Source organism: Lepidothrix coronata, unplaced genomic scaffold, assembly GCF_001604755.1.
Source record: "Lepidothrix coronata isolate B3197 unplaced genomic scaffold, Lepidothrix_coronata-1.0 Scaffold126, whole genome shotgun sequence".
Classification (NCBI taxonomy): Eukaryota; Metazoa; Chordata; class Aves; order Passeriformes; family Pipridae; genus Lepidothrix; species Lepidothrix coronata.
The window spans coordinates 34,853-50,796 of NW_016690306.1; the positions used below are offsets into that span (position 1 = coordinate 34,853).

General features: G+C 40.5%; 1 long non-coding RNA gene across 1 annotated transcript; it reads right to left on the minus strand.

Moving 5' to 3' along the window:
• Window positions 1-1,202: 1,202 nt before the first annotated feature.
• LOC108502936 lies at window positions 1,203-13,359 on the minus strand. Its single transcript, XR_001876666.1, has 3 exons — window positions 13,115-13,359; window positions 1,464-1,534; window positions 1,203-1,284 (listed from the first exon to the last, which is right to left on the minus strand). It is a non-coding gene; the product is annotated as an uncharacterized LOC108502936 (long non-coding RNA).
• Window positions 13,360-15,944: the final 2,585 nt, after the last annotated feature.

The window sequence follows — 15,944 nt, forward strand, 5'->3', positions numbered from 1 at the left end:
CTTTTGTTTTCCTAGAAGTCTATAACAACACACCTTTTTAGATGATTGTTGAATATAAACTAATATCTGACTCCAGCTCAGGTGATTCCTAAAACTGTACTGCAGTAATATATCACATCACAGAATAATTTTCTTCCAGACATGATATTACACTGCTAAGATATCTCTTCCCACATAGCAGAAACAGAGCACTGGGAAGACCTGAGACATAAGGGATTCGATGGGAAAAAAACCGCAGCAGAGTCCTTTTACAGAAAAATGCATGGTTTTAAAGGTGACTGGCAGAGAATCCTTTCAGTGTTGTTTGTAACCTTACAATTGTTGTTTGTGTTTCCTTACGATGTGCAAAGAAATCTTGAAATTTATTATTTTTCTCAAACCCAGTAACAATTTCAAACAGGAAGTGTCTTTTCAAACAGTAAATTTCATGTCTGCCAGGAAAAATATGACAACTGCGAGAAATGTATACCTGGCTCTGAAACCTTCTTTGTGCCAGCAGTTTGTACTTCCAGCTCACTTACCAGTTTAAACACAACCACCCAAGTATCAGCGTATGTTTGCTCGGAGGGGGAGAGCATGGCTGTTATACTTGTGTGTGCTCTTATTTTGCAGCATGAATAAGAATGAAGAGAAATAATGTTTTCGCTAAGCATCTACCTGTTTTTCATAGGACTTAGATCTGGGAAACAAGTTCACATTTAAGGTTATACTTACATATCCTTTTAGAAAACAGGAGAAAACTGTGAAGTTTGGGGCTGGAGGGAAGGCATGAAGTCAGCTTTATGGGTCTTTTTTTGGGCAAAGAGAAGTGGTGATGGGAGAGCAGAGGGCAGGGCAACAATTTAGCACCCTTCTGGGCTGTGCTGCTGAAGACTGCACATGTGCAACACCCACACCACCTGCTCTACTGACCATGCTTCCTGGGAATTGTGGACCTCTGCTAAAGGCTTGTTGACAGGACCTTTGCTAGTGATTGAGTTAAAATCCTGTCAGAGAGGTTCAGTGCTTTTTCTTCAGTACTGCTGCTCCCAGTCACAAGTCAAATAACCTTAAGAATTACATCCAAATTAACCTCTCCATCACCTCCTATTTCTTTTCAAAGTCTTCACTGAGGATGTTTTTCTTCACACAGCTATAACATTTGGATATTATTATTGTTTGGAGTTTATTTTATTGTTGAGATTACCGTGTAATCTTCTGATCCAAGAAACAACAAATATCACAAAAGCTCAAAACACATGGTCTTTTCTGCTCCGTAGGGCAACTATCCAAATGATTTGGCCTCTGGAAATAAGAAAGACAAGAAATATGTAACAGATACACTGATTTATTTTTTTCTGTACTCGAGCTAAGGTTTGGCAATTCAAAAACAAAGGCTGGAGATTTGGTTCTCTATTATATAAGTTTTACACTGGAATAATACTGATAGAGTGAAGTAAAGAAGCAGTTCCAATATACATTACACATGCCAGACTGGTGCCAGGGGTCTCTGGACTGTTTCAGCCATTCCTGATGAAAGAAGTTCAGAGAATTCCTGTAGAGTTGAAATAAAATGGAAGGTATTAAATATTGAAGATTATGACAATGTTAGGGATTAGTGTCAGAGCCTATGCTTAAATCCTTGCATAGTAGGACAAAGTTGGTTTTAAAACTTCTTTGGTCAGTGGGGGGGCTGTACATTACAGTGAGATTTTTTTCAACCACACAGTGACTTCACTTGCCAACTCTCCCCCTGCTGAAACCTTGGCAAACCTCACCAATCCCGTCATAATGTCCTGTGCACACCCATGCTCTGCCCATTGCACTCTTCTGTCTCTTTCCTGGCTCTTCTTGGGAATAAATTACCTTGGTCCCAAGCTCTGTGATGCTGATAATCAAGTGCAGCCATTCCCTGTGATGAACCTCAGCTCCATTAGCTCTGGATCCCAAGCTTAGTGAGTATGTAGTATTTCTGCATGTTGTATCTGTTACCAGCTAAGGATGGAGGGAAACCCCCACAACACTAGCCAGCTGGGGCTGCTGAGCTGTAAAACCCTGAGGGAGAATTTTGTGGAAAGCCACTTGAACTAGCCTTGCAGAAAGCCTTTGTCTGGCATTTGCTGTTCTTCCACTGGAGGCCTCTGTCAGCATAACAGAACTGGCACAAGTGGTTTGGTTGTGATGGACAACATCACAAACAAGGCACAGTGGGACAAGTGATACTAAGTTTATCCACTAAGCAACAGCATCAGAAAATAAGTATATCCTAATTTTTTTAAAGTGTATAATTAGACTTAAGTAGAATTCTAGTTTTAAAATAAATGAAATATAAATCCCAAGATCCTGAGTTCCATTTGTTCTCCCTGGGTTTATTTCTTCTCATTTGTAAAATGACCACATACAGATTTTTTTCACTTAGCTGCTAGTTAAAGGTTGCTAGCATAAGGAAGAGCAAAATCTGATGATGATTCGTAGAACAAATACAATGAATGTTTCAAAACTGTAAGTTACCCTGCACCATCAGTACAGTGCCTTAGTAATATTTTGTGTATGAAGATCTTGCAGCCTTGTAGTCATGTGGTTCTTAGCTCCCAGAGAGCCACAACCACATGGTAAAATGCTATGTTGGCTTTTCCATGCAGGAATAAACTCACAAGGACTTGCAATTGGACCACAGCTGGTTTTCTACTAAACAGCCATCCATTATTAAGGAATTCCAGGGATTAAAATCCAACCTGGATTTGTCCTGGGTTTGTGGTGCCCACGATGTTTTTCTGCTAAGATGACTGGATTCTGAATCATGGGAAAAACTACAGATTCGTGAGTTGTATGCAATGCATTTTCTTCTCTCTAAATTTCTGATGGATCTCAGGATGCCATGTCTTTTCATCAGTCATACCTGCCTTTGGTTTTAAAGTATTTTGTGCCAAATCTCATCTGCCTGGTTTTATCATCCTCTTATAATTCCTTTATGCTTCTCAGAGTGAGGACTTCAAAAGTGAGTTAAAAGTTCTGTCAACATCTAGATGGGAAACAAGAGTAAGGACATTATATCTTTCTATATTTCCCCCTAGGACAGACAAGTGCAAATGAGAGAAACTCATTCTTCTTCTGGAAAGAGATTCTGGGTCTCCTTATCACTAGAAGTTTTACAGAAGTTCTTGAAGTTCTTGCCTCTTATTAGATATGAGTTGATCTGAGTTGTGAGAAATTCATACACTATTAATCATCAGATGTATTAATGTATAGATATGTATAGATTCTCTGAAGTTTTTGTCAACCCAGCTTCCTAAGGAGGCTAGGCAGTCTTTACTTAAACCATAAAGAATATGTAATCCTTGAAAAAAAGAAAAGAAGCAACCTGAAAGCCTCCTCCTACCATGCTGTTTTAAAATAGAAAGCTGACTACTGTGTTGCTGATTTTGTGCTGCAAAAAAAATTTATCTTCAAAGCAGATAAAAATCAGTCTTTTGTTTTGAGCGATTTGAAGAGTGATTGCTTCTTAAAAATGTATTTTTTGTTTAACATCTTTACCAAGATCAATCTGCAAGAGGTTAGGTAGAGGAGGTAACTCATTGCCCTGTTAAATGAACCTAATTATGCTAAGGCATACTTAAGCAGTAAGGTGGACTTTTTAAAAATACATGTTATATTCTCATGCCATTTATTATTTGGTACTCTTCTACCCAAACAAAGGAGAACAATACATTTAGAACACTCTTTTTACAATTTCTTTATCTTTTCCTGCTGCATGGGAGTTAGGTGTGATCAGCAAGGATATATTTCTCGTTGGTTACAGGGAGAGTGCTCTAGCATTTTCAATGCTGGATACGTAAAGTAATTTTTATATTTCAGATTAAGACATGACAGCCTTAGTCAGTGGCTTACTGTGAGTCAACAACTTATTCTGCTATTGAAGTGCTGTTAGCACTGCCAATGCTCCACTGCTGACCATGCGAGGATGTGACAAACAGCAGCTGCACACTATGCTGGCACTGGGGTGATCCCCATTTTCATGTCTGAGGCAAACTTACAGAATTTGTCAGGGGCCTGTAGCCTTCATGGCAGTACAGGTACAGCACCCAAGTACCAGTACTGCACATTACATTGTCACACCTCGCCATGGAACCAAGGCATGAATAGTCGGTGCCAATGTGTAAATAGTCTATCTCGTCAGCAGCCCTTCTGAGCAACATCAATTGTTTTGTAAACCACAAGTAGCTTGGAAACTGGGAGATGGCCTCCTTTGCCATGATTATTTAATAACTGGAAAACCATGAAAGATCTGTGCTGATTTCCTAAACTAATCATCTAGGCACAATTTCTCCATCCAGACCAAGCCAGGTAAGTCAATCTTCTGGTTACTGAACAAAAGCAGCATGCATGGATGCTTCAGCCTCAAGGCTGGTATGGCCCCCATAGTCCTGTAGTCTTCTCAGAAAAAGAAAGCCTGAAAATGGGGGTCCCCATAGAGTTTATTCTGCAATTCATACGGCGACAAATCTATTATTCAACCTTAATCATTCTCCAAAATGTTTTCACCCCAACACTAATGGCTAGATTGCCCCATAACTGAGGCAGATTTTGTGATATTTTGTCTGGTTCAATTGTACTTTTAGTGTCTGGATAGCTTCCACAGAAATTAATCTCTCGTCTCTGCTTCAGGAAACAAGGTTAACTGTAGCATCAGTTTAATATATGGCTCTACATCTTTAGAGACTTCTGGATCTTGCAGTTGCTTTTCTCACACACAATTAGACTCCCAAGTATTCATTTCTGCCTAGTATTTATCAGACTTCCTGTATTATCTAGTTTCAGTATCCGCTGAGACCCCCTTCACCGATGTTCTTTCCCAGCCAAACCAGAGGCCTTCTTTCAGTTCCTATCACACTTAATTCAGTGTTCAGGACCACTGGCAATTCCCCACATCTTCTTCCTTTCCATCTTATCCTTTGGTGAGCCTGTGCCCTCTGCTTTCTACTTTTACATCAAACACTATTCTTTCAGTACCTCTGGTAGATCCTCCCAGTCTGTCTCCACCACCTGTTGACACACTTCAAATCTTCACCCTTAGTCCTCCTCCTTTTATCTTTATAGTCTCTAGTTTGACTACCTCATCCTCCCCAACAGCTTCTGTTGCTTACAACAGTTTTTTTTCCTCCTGTTGTGAATTTTTGTCTCTGATATAGCTTCTCTGGTGTTACCTTGCCATTTCAAACTCTCTTCAAATAAGACCTTTTTAGCCATCCCAAGGATTTTGTTTTCCTCTTTTTCTGTTTGTTCAGAATTTTACTGTCCTCCTTGTCTTGTAGCCTTCCTGTTACCTTTGATTCCTTATTCTCTCTGTCTCTCCATCTACTCACTTGTTAAATGTAATTATTTTATTCTGTGTGACATTAGCAAGCCTAATCATGACCGTTTATCTTTATTGCTAAAATACTTGTCCATTTCTACCCTCATTTCTAATCATCCTTCTGCTGAATCTGAAATGAATTTGCTAAACTCATCTTCACCTTCTCTTCTATAACCATGTCTTCTTCCAATCTGAATCATTTCACCTGCTTCATGAGTCTTAATCTGTAATCCTTTTGAATGCCTTGGATAACCTGTCTGCCCAAGAACATATCTGAATTTACCTACAAACCACTGCACCCTCTTCCTCCCTTTCCTCCATTTTTTTTGACTCCCTGGGTCTTCATTTCATTGTCCTTTTTTTCCCAGGCTTCATTTGGGGAGGAGTAAATATTCTAGATCCTGTTTTTTCATCCTATCTCTGACATGAGCAGCCAGATGAATGCCTTTAATGCTGTTATGGTGCTCACACCTACCACCAGCAGACATACTAGACACTAGAGAGACCACAGATTGATGCAATGGGATGAGGCTTCTGAACTGAATTTACTATGTGCCTTTGATTAAACATTAATTTATTTACATTGCCTTCCAGAACGTCTCATATTAGTGCTAGTGATCTCCAATTAGTATGCTTCTGTCTCCAGGGAGAAATGGGGAGCAAAAAGGTAACAGGGAGAATTTTTCTGTATTACCTATGTTAATAGTGTGAGATGAAGGCATAGTCTCATTCCTTCATGAGAAAAAGTAAGCACTTCCCTGCAGAAGCCAGCTGGGAACATTAAAATAGGGCAATGAGAACATGTAGCCAGCATTTTAGCCTGAAATAAGCAGTGTGACAAGTAATGTCTTTGTCTTTTTATGTATTGTTTATAGGATAGGCCTTCAGCAATAATGTTCATGGCATTCCAGAAAAAATGGCTTTTGCAGTTATTAAAATGCTGAGGTGTTTACTTTCAAATTACATGCTGCAGCATTTTTTTTCTCTTGGGCACCAATCTTTAAGGAGACACATCAATAAAATTCAGCAGTACTGACTTAATTATGTCTCTTTCTAATTCTAATTGCTCAGCTAGGTGTAATATCCTCCTGGGGACTAGCTTCAACTGCATTTTTAGGGACTGTGTGAACTAGCACCTTTCTTAGGTATCACCCTGGCAGCGCTGGAAAAAGTTCAGGTTATTACCATGGAATATGCACAGTACAGATTTCCTGATGCCATGTTACCTTACTCTGACCTGCAAATGCTGCCACCAGAGGCTAATGTGACAGTTATTGGATTTGCTGCTGAGTTTGCCAACCAGGCTGTCAATTGTATATCTGCTGTGATACACAGTTTTGTAGAATAGACATCAGTATGCTTTAAACAAGACAACACTAAAACCTTTTGGACTCCTTGTGGGACAACAAGTAACCATAAACCAATAATTTCCATTAACAATTAGTCTGTTCTGGAATTTAACTAGCATACTTCAGTGGAAGAACACTGTTACGTGAGATCTCTGGCCGCATGATTTGTTCATTTTCGACTGCATTAATTTTGCTGTACCTTCAGATATTGCCAAGATCGTATTGGATTTGCTTAAGGGTCTGTGTTATGGGTTCTGTAGCAGAAGCGGATTATTCATACATTTTCATAGTTTGTGACTAAATGACCGTATAAAATGGCAGTGAAAGAAAAAAAGAATGAGCAGTATGTAATATACAATATTAGCAAGACACCTCCCACCTATCAGCCTTCAATAATTGAAATTCTTTTCTCTCACCTTTGAAGGGGAAATACCTTCTATTTTACATTGAACATTTAAATGGCTGTTTCCTGTTCTGTGTCTGTAAAATCACAGAGTCATAGAATCATTCAGGTTGAAAAAGGTGTCTGAGAGCATCAAGACCAAACTTTGACCAATCACCACCTTGACAATTAGACCATGGCACTAAGTGTCATGTCCAGTCGTTTCTTTAACACCTCCAGGAATGGTGACTCCACCACTTCCCTGGGTAGTCCATTCCAATGTTTAACAGCCCTTTTCATGAAGAAATTGCTCCTGATCCAGCCTGAATCTCCCCTGGCACAGCTTGAGGCTATATCCTCTTGTCCTGTCATTTGTTGCCTGGGAGAAAAGTCTGATGCCCATCTAGCTACAGCCTCCTTTCAGGTAGTTGAAGAGATAGTAAGGTCCCCCTGAGCCTCCTTTTCTCCAAGTTAAACACCCCCAGCTCCCTCAGCTGCTCCTCACAGAACTTGTGCTCCAGACCCTTCACCAGCTCCATTGCCCTTCTCTGGACACATTCCAGCCCCCGGAATGTGACGGGCCCGAAACTGGACATGAGATTCAAGGTGCAGCCTCACCAGTGCTGAGCACAGTGGGACAATCACTGCCCTGGTCCTGCTGGCCACACTGTTTCTGATACAAGCCAGGATGCCATTGGCTTCCTTGGCCACCTGGGCTGGCTCATGTTCAGCCACTGTTGACCAGCACCAGGTCCTTTTCCACTGGACAGCTTTTTAGCCTCTCTGCCCCAAGCCTGCAGGGGGTTGTTGTGGCCAAAGTGCAGGACCCAGTACTCAGCCTTCTTGAACCTCATATCGTTGGTCTCAGCCCATTGATCCAGCCTGTCCAGACACCTGTGTAGAGCCTTCCTACCCTCCAATAGATCAACACTCCCACCGAACTTGGTGTCCTCCACTTAGTACAACCCAGCAGGACTAAACCCTGACAAAAATCTGCAGAGTAAAAATAACCAGCCGTTGAAATTTACTGGTAATAGACAATGGAAATTGTTAACATTCAAGTGTGAAAAGTTCACCCATTTTTTAAATTTATCATATGCACAAATGTTAATTACATTTTTAAACGCCTGAAGCCTACAAATTTTGAGAGCACAAAAGAAACTATAGTAACCTGTTAGACACTTGTCCTTTTCTTAGACTTTTCTTTGGCACTCTCGATAAGTGAGTGCTAATAGAAGGGCTGACAACAGAAGTGCATTTCTGATGCAAAACACCAAGGACAGGATGAACGGTCAAACCTTTAAGAAAAGAATGGGGCCTTTTTGTTGTGGAAATGAAGCTGCGATAATGTTCCCAGGCTATAAACTGGCAGCCTGGAATGGCAAAAACCATAGGAGCTTTTTCAAATTCTTTATCGATGTCAGGAGATTTTTTTTTTCTTCCTGTTGGGGTTTTTGTGAAGAAAAATGTGAAATTTTATGTGAACAGTTTGTTACTGTATATAGCTCTTAGCAACAGGGCTGCAGAACATAAAGGCAAAGATTTTATTGTCCATTCATGAGCCTATTAGCACTATTAATGAGATAAAGATTCTGTGACTGAGGTGTTCTGTTTCCAAAAATTAAACAGCATTCAAAAATTAGTCTCTGCAAAAAGTCAGCTGTGGACAGGAATTCTTAGTAATCTTTACATGACTACATGACTACATGACTACTCTTGCTTTACTCACCACATGAAAGAGGCAGAACAGCTTGTTGCACCATCTGTCTAAGGAGGTTGGTAATTTAACGCCATCATTATTATTAATTTATGTATTATATTTCTATCAATACCTACATGTCATGAGTGGCCTCTAGGTCAGGTCAGTGGGCTAAGGGTACCTGGGGTGTGTTGCTAGCCTGTCCTTCTCCACCCCTGTAAAAGCCTTCCTCTCTCCTGCCTCCCTCCTCACAGCATCACTCCCACCTCCCCAGTCCCCTACAACGACTATATGGAATCTTCTTTGCATTGCCTCCTTGTCTCCAAGTATGGGTGAAAAGAAGGTAAATTTTCCAGATGGGAACCAGTCAGGGGGAGATACAGACTACCACCAACATTTATTAGGATACATTTTGTGAGTTAAGCTATTATTAATAATGGAATAAAGCTGTTAATGGTAACAGCATGTAACTATGGGTACTGTCCATTCAGTTACCCCTCTCAGTTGTTCATTTTACTCAGCTAGAGCAGCAGTAAGGAGGCCAACCCTGGGTGTTTATTGAGAAGCAGAGGTCATACCAGTGCACCAGTGGCTTTTAGGAAGGTGTTCTGAAGTCCCTTCCTGCCCTGTACAAGCCCTGTAGACTGTGATCTGTGGCTGCATATGGCAGCTGCCACCTCCTTGGCTATGGTGTGAGTTATAAAATCTAGTGGTGATGTTCTTGCATAGCGATAGCCTTGGACACACTCCACAGGCTCCCGCTGTTCTGAATTTATCAACTATCTTGGATTCAACTAGAACAAGTCTCCAGAGCTCATCACGTTTTGTGAGACTTTCACACACTACCTCTCTGTGTGCACTTTTCCTCTTGCTGTTTTCTGGTAACAGTTTCTGTGTGCAGACATGTTTTTATCTACGGGGTCCATTCACCCAAATTCACGCAGAAGTCAGAGTTGTGACAAGTATCAATAAAGTGTGAGCAGCCCTTGCTGTGTCCCCCTGCAGTATGAGGTGGATGCTCCGTTTGTACCTGAAGGAAATTTCCATACGAGGGATCTCCACCAGTTCAGCATGGTCCTTTGTGCATGTCAGAGAAGCCTGGTGACTTTGCCTGTAGGAATGTCCTCTTTAATGAGGCACGTAATTTAAAGCTAGCACAGTTGCCTCTGTCCTGCACGGCTACTTTGGCTGTACCCATACAGCAGTTAGAGCATTTGCCCTGAAGAACACAGAATTATGGCCAGAACATAATGAAGAAAAATGGCAAAATGGATATACAGAAGGCCTGAAATACAGTGAAGGTCTCTTAACCCAGCCTGCAACATGACCCTACAGACCATACTGCCATGAATCAAACCTCCCCATTTTCTTAATGCTCAGATTATTGTCTTTTTTTTTTGTCTTAAAAACATTAAATAGACCACAAGACATAATCAAGAAGTTAATAACAAATCTGGGCAAAAAGCCCAGAAATGCCTTGTGCCCAGTTGCCTGTCCTGTGCATTAAAAATTCTTTATTCTTTTTCATTTCTTTTTGCTGAAATGAAAACTATTCTTAAATCCAACTTAAATTTCATTGCTAAAAAATTCTTCCTTGATTCAGCTGAGGCAAGGTGCAGTGCCTGCAGAGAAGGTCTGAAGCTGGTCTTTCCCCTTCACTTTGATGAATTCTTTTTCCAGAAAGGCCAGTATACATCTGCCCCATAAAACAGGAAACATGAACTTCAGATTTTTCAGCACCAATTACCTAATCGGAAATACCAGGTCTACTGAGGCACCACCCATCCCAAGAAGTGTTTGAAGACAAGATCAAACCACTTTGCAGTCAGTAGGATGGAAATGTAACTGATTTGCACTTGCCTAATACTGCCAGTTGAAGGATGAGCTAGCTCTTCATACATTTTTGCACTGGAGGTGGCCAAGAATTGATAAAATATGTATTTTACTAGTAATTTTACTCAAGCTTTGCAGGTATGGCAGGGCAAGAGATTGAATATACCAGTAAGAAATAGAAAAGCAGCTCTCCTTACCAATGCAAAATCATTCTCTAAATCTGTTATTCAGGGACTGAAATGAACAGTATAACCCTCTTGTTTTCCCATCTCCGCCTATGAATAGTCATATATTTCACTTGCATCTGTATTTGTAACATTTTTAACCTAATCATCAAGCAATATATATGCAAGGAAGATAAAATACAATTTCTGCTCACTGACCTTTCAGTCCCTTAACATATAAATTGTTTAAGAAAGCCTGCTGAATATTTTCTTATCTTCTGTCACTGGAAATTTCATGCTCCCTGTGAGGCTTGGTAGGATGTTTAATATAGACACTGCGTGGTGTGCTGATTGATGGGACACACTGCAACCCGGACAGCTTTCTGTGATTTAACACATAACAAACCACAAAAAACCACAACAATCACACAATATTTCAGAAGCACAGATTTTTGGAACCAGGTTTCACCCCTGTGATGGCCTGGGCTCCCTTGGGACTGGTTTCAGGGTAGGGAGGAGGGCTGGGTAAGGTCCCTCTCCAGTTACCAAGCAGCAGGTCCCCACCCCTGTCCCTCAGGGACAAAGCTCCAACCTATTAACACATCCTTCACACATAAGAGATTAGAGCAAGGGACTGTGCTCTGTAAACACTGGTCTCCAGGACCATATTCTGGTGTGGTAGAAAAGCCATCCAAAGTGAGCTGTGAATGAGAGAGGCTGAGTCCTGAAAGCAAACTGATTGCAATAGTGCTGTGTTTTGCATCAGCAGTCTTAAGTAAAATTAATCCATGTGGAGCAGTCATATAACACAGCAGTATGGTTTCTCCAACTTACACTTTTTGTGTAAAAGTAGTTCAGGTACCTGCATATCCCTGCAGCCGGCAGCACTGATGTGTGCTGTGAAACCACACTGCAGCTGCCTCAGTTAAATAAGGGAGGGGCTGGATTTAGCAGTGGATAGAGACTGACTTGAACTGTGGCATCCCCACTAATCGTGCTATTATCTTAACCTTTAACTTAAATTTTGTCCACCTCCTACTAGCAGAAATCATTATCAGGTGATGTTTTGACTTCAAGAAACCTGAAGTGTTAAGGAAAGCTCAATCCCAGCCAGCAGATAGATTGAGAAAAATGTTGAAGTTACAAGAAGTCACTAATGCCAAATCCAAGTATTCTGGCTATCACTTCACACATAAGATAATTGATGAGCTTATCTTAGTATTTATGAGCTAAGCAGAGGCCAGCTAGGGTAAAAAGCTGCTATCTAGGTGCAAAAGAGAGGTTTGATTAAAGTGGAAGCAGCTGATGAAGGAGTTCCTGTGCTAGCCCAGCTCCAGGTTTCAGCCCCTCAGATCAAGTGAGCATCCCAGGACCTCCCCATCACGGACAGCTCAAGTTGAAACGCCAGGCAGCTCAGCACTGGGCACGTGCTGCAGCAAGGGCTTTTCAGGCAGCAAACTCTGGCACAACAAATGCTGAGGGCCCCATCAACAGCTCTGAACATGCAACAGGGCACTTGCCGAGGCTCCTCTTCCAGCACACCGTTTCCTTTCCATCTGCCTGACACATGGTGGCCAGAGGCAGCTCACCTTTGAGCCTTGTGGTGTGTAAGAAGGTTGTGCCTATACTGATGGCGTTCATAAATGGAACTCTCCACCAGGCAATAAGGTGGGTACTTATGCTATTTATTCTGTATTGCTGGGTGGGTTTCGGTTGTTGCCTTTTTTTTTTTTTTTTAATCTACTCCATGTGAAAGAAAGAAGCTAACAATGACCTTTTGAAAGACAGGTTTCTTCAGTAATGCTTCCACTATGTCAGCGAATGCTAAATCTCCAGTGTATCTCTTTTCTCTTATCTTCCCTTTCAGGAACGTTATGAGAAATTGAAATGTCCATAGCATTGTCATATTAAAAAAAAAATTAAATTTAATTTGAAACAATTATTCAAAGAAAAGTTCTAGTAAAAAATTTATAGACACTAGTTAAACATTAATAATATTCAATATATTAAAATACTGACAATGCTTTATACTTTGTCATAAAACAGGAAAGTCAAGTATCATCCCTATCCCTTTTTGCAATCAATTTCATAAATCTACATCAGAGAAAAGCACATTCCTAGTCCAATTAAATGTGTATAATGAAATATTTACATATAATTTATGACTTTGAGTTATAGAATTGTTAAGAGTTAAATCCAAAACTGGGATTCCATTTCCAGTACATATATTTTATTAATTGTACTTTCAGAAAGATACTTACAAAGTTAGGATGGGAAAATGAAGAATAGAGAATATAGGAAAAAGCAAAATCAGGACTATATAGTCCTCAGAAATCACACCTATAATTTGCTTACCCTGATAAGGATACAGTCTCAGAATTATTCTTCTTAGTGCCGCCAGCAGGCCAAGGATGTGATCCTTCCCTTCTGCTCAACCCTGGTGAGGCCACGCATGGAGCGTGCTGTACTGCCCCGTACAAGAAATACAGACATACTGGAGGGAGTCCAATAGGGGACCATGGAGGTGTTGAAGGGTCTGAACCATCTCTCCTATGGGGAAAGCCTGAGAGAGCTGGGACTGGTTAGTCTGGAGAAGAGATTGTGGGATCTTATCAATGTATCTAAGCAGCTGAACAGAGGATACGCAGAGGACAGAGCCAGGTTCTTTTCAGCAGTGCCCGGTGACTGGACTGGAGCCAGTTGGCACAAACTGCAACACAAGAGGTTCCCTCTGAACATGCAGAAACACTTCACTGTGAGGATAACCAAGCACTGACACAGGTTGCCTAGGGAGGTTGTGGAGTCTCACCTTGGAGATATTAAAATAAACCACCTGGACATGGTTCTGGGCAACTGGCTCTGGGTGGCCCTGCTTGGTCAGAGGGGTTGGACCAAGTGACCTCCTCTTGACCTGTCCCTTCCAATCTCAACCATCCTATGATTCCTTGAAAGGGACAGGACCTGAATCCTGTGCTCTGAAAGACCTAAATTAGATGAGTTTCCACTGTTCTTCTTGCAGCCATTTGCTAATCTCCAGTGACCCTTCTCCATGAGAGTGGTGGTCAGTCCAGACAACTATCATGTGTTCATGCAGTTATAGGCTTTCAGGTGATAGTTGTTATTGCCCGTGTCATCCACATCAACACGACTTGCAGGGAGACACTTAAAGATAAGAGGGGTGACACAGTTAGAACTCACCAGTTCAGCACATCTATTCCCAAGTGACAGTTTATAAGGAACAACCTTAATATTTGTATTTCCTACCTTGAAATACTTAGTCTTGCAGATAGTGTAGTCTTCTAACATTTTCAAAATTTCTTAAAAAAAATTAATTAAATTAATTTACCACATCTAATTCCATTTAGTAGGTCCACAAAGGACAGCCAAAAGCACTGATCTAAAGACATTTAGTAACACAGCTCAGACTTCCACTAGATGAATTCAAGAAGCAGCTGGTAACACTTACACAGACCGGCTGTCTGTGCGGAGATCGGTGTATCAGTCATAGGGCAGTAATATAGATTGTCAGCTGTGGGTTCTGTTCATGGTTCTTGAAGTGAATCTTACTCTGATTTTTACAGATAGGCATATAGTGCATTTGGGGTGTTAAGGTAGTAGTTTAGCAACATAGACTAATTTCTGTTGGAATCATATGGTATTGAGCCTGCTCTTTCTAACAGAATTTGGCTTTTGCAGTTGTGCAGTGGCCCTCTGTGGACCTCCCAGTAGTGCTGTGAGCTGGCAAAACCCAGCAGGTCAGGACAACAGGAGGGGATCAAGGCGAGAATGCTCAGGGATGTGCACTTTGCACTGAAGCAGCAGAAACTCAGAGAAGTAGATTTCTTAGAGCTAAGGTTCCCCCTCTGCCCCCAGTTTAACTGTTTGTTTTTCCTGGTCAAGGGTGATCTCTGAAGTGAAAATTCATCCAGAGTTAAGAATTTTTCCTGATGGTATGTTTGCTATAATTGGTGTTTATAAGTTGTTCCAGGGGGGATGAAACATGGTCAGTGAAGATGGGATGCCCAGTGATATTTTCAGCAAACATCCATTAAGTTCTGCTTATCATTGTTACTACAAATATGTTTTTTATATATATATATACGTACACATTATATTTAGATATATTTTCTACATATTTGTTATATATATATATTTTAGAAACTCAGTATTTGCCCAAATTAGAGGTTTTTCATGGGCACAGCACAAATTTTGCCAAGTTGTATTTCCCTATTACTATGTGTAAACATAACGAACATGTGAAATATTAGTTCAAGGTCTTGCAAAGTTATTGACCCTTTCCCCCTCTTATTCTCAGAAACAGCTGAACTGGCTGTACCAAAATCTAAGAATCAAAACAAAAACATAACCAGCTAGAGTACATAAAGTAAATGTGCTACAAATGATTACGTCTGGCAAAATATAAGCCACTGAAAGCAAGAACTTCATGGGAAAATATCGGACAGCCAGAATTATCAGGATCACCCATCATGATCCACTGATCATTTAATAGAGTTAAAATGGAAATTGGTCTTGACTATATTGAAATCACATTATGGTTTCATTTTGCCTTTATAGGAAACATCTGGGAATGCTGGAACTTATTCATACTTTAGGTCTCCTAACTCTTGTACCTCATCCCTGAAAGTTTCTGAGACACTCATAGTAGTTGGCAACTTTCATTCCCGCAATAGAACTCTTGCCTACACCTAAGTAAACACAAATTTATAAAGAAATTAAAGGCATGCAATAAGCCTTAGAAAATCTGCAGCATTTTCCGTGGCATTTAATTTTCCTTTAATGACTTTTCATGATAGGCCATATGTGATAGTTATTGCTAAGACAAAAACATTTAAAAAAATAGAGAATGATGCAAAAGGTACCTGTTTAGGGAAAAAACTTACATAGAGGCTGAAGAATTAATTTTCAAAGGATTTATGAAGATGTGTGAGCTGGAGGTCTTTTTAACAAAAATTATATCATTTAAACTCTCTCAGTTGTGGCTATACAAACATTTCAATTACAATACCCCTATAATAAGAAGAGAAGCAGACTTCTGGATCTGCATACTTGTGTCTCTCTGCTTGTAGATATTGTATATTTGGAAGGTATATGCAGTTAAATTTTACACTCCAGGACATATAAAATGGGCATATAGGGTGCAACCCTGCAAGGTGCTGGTACTGTG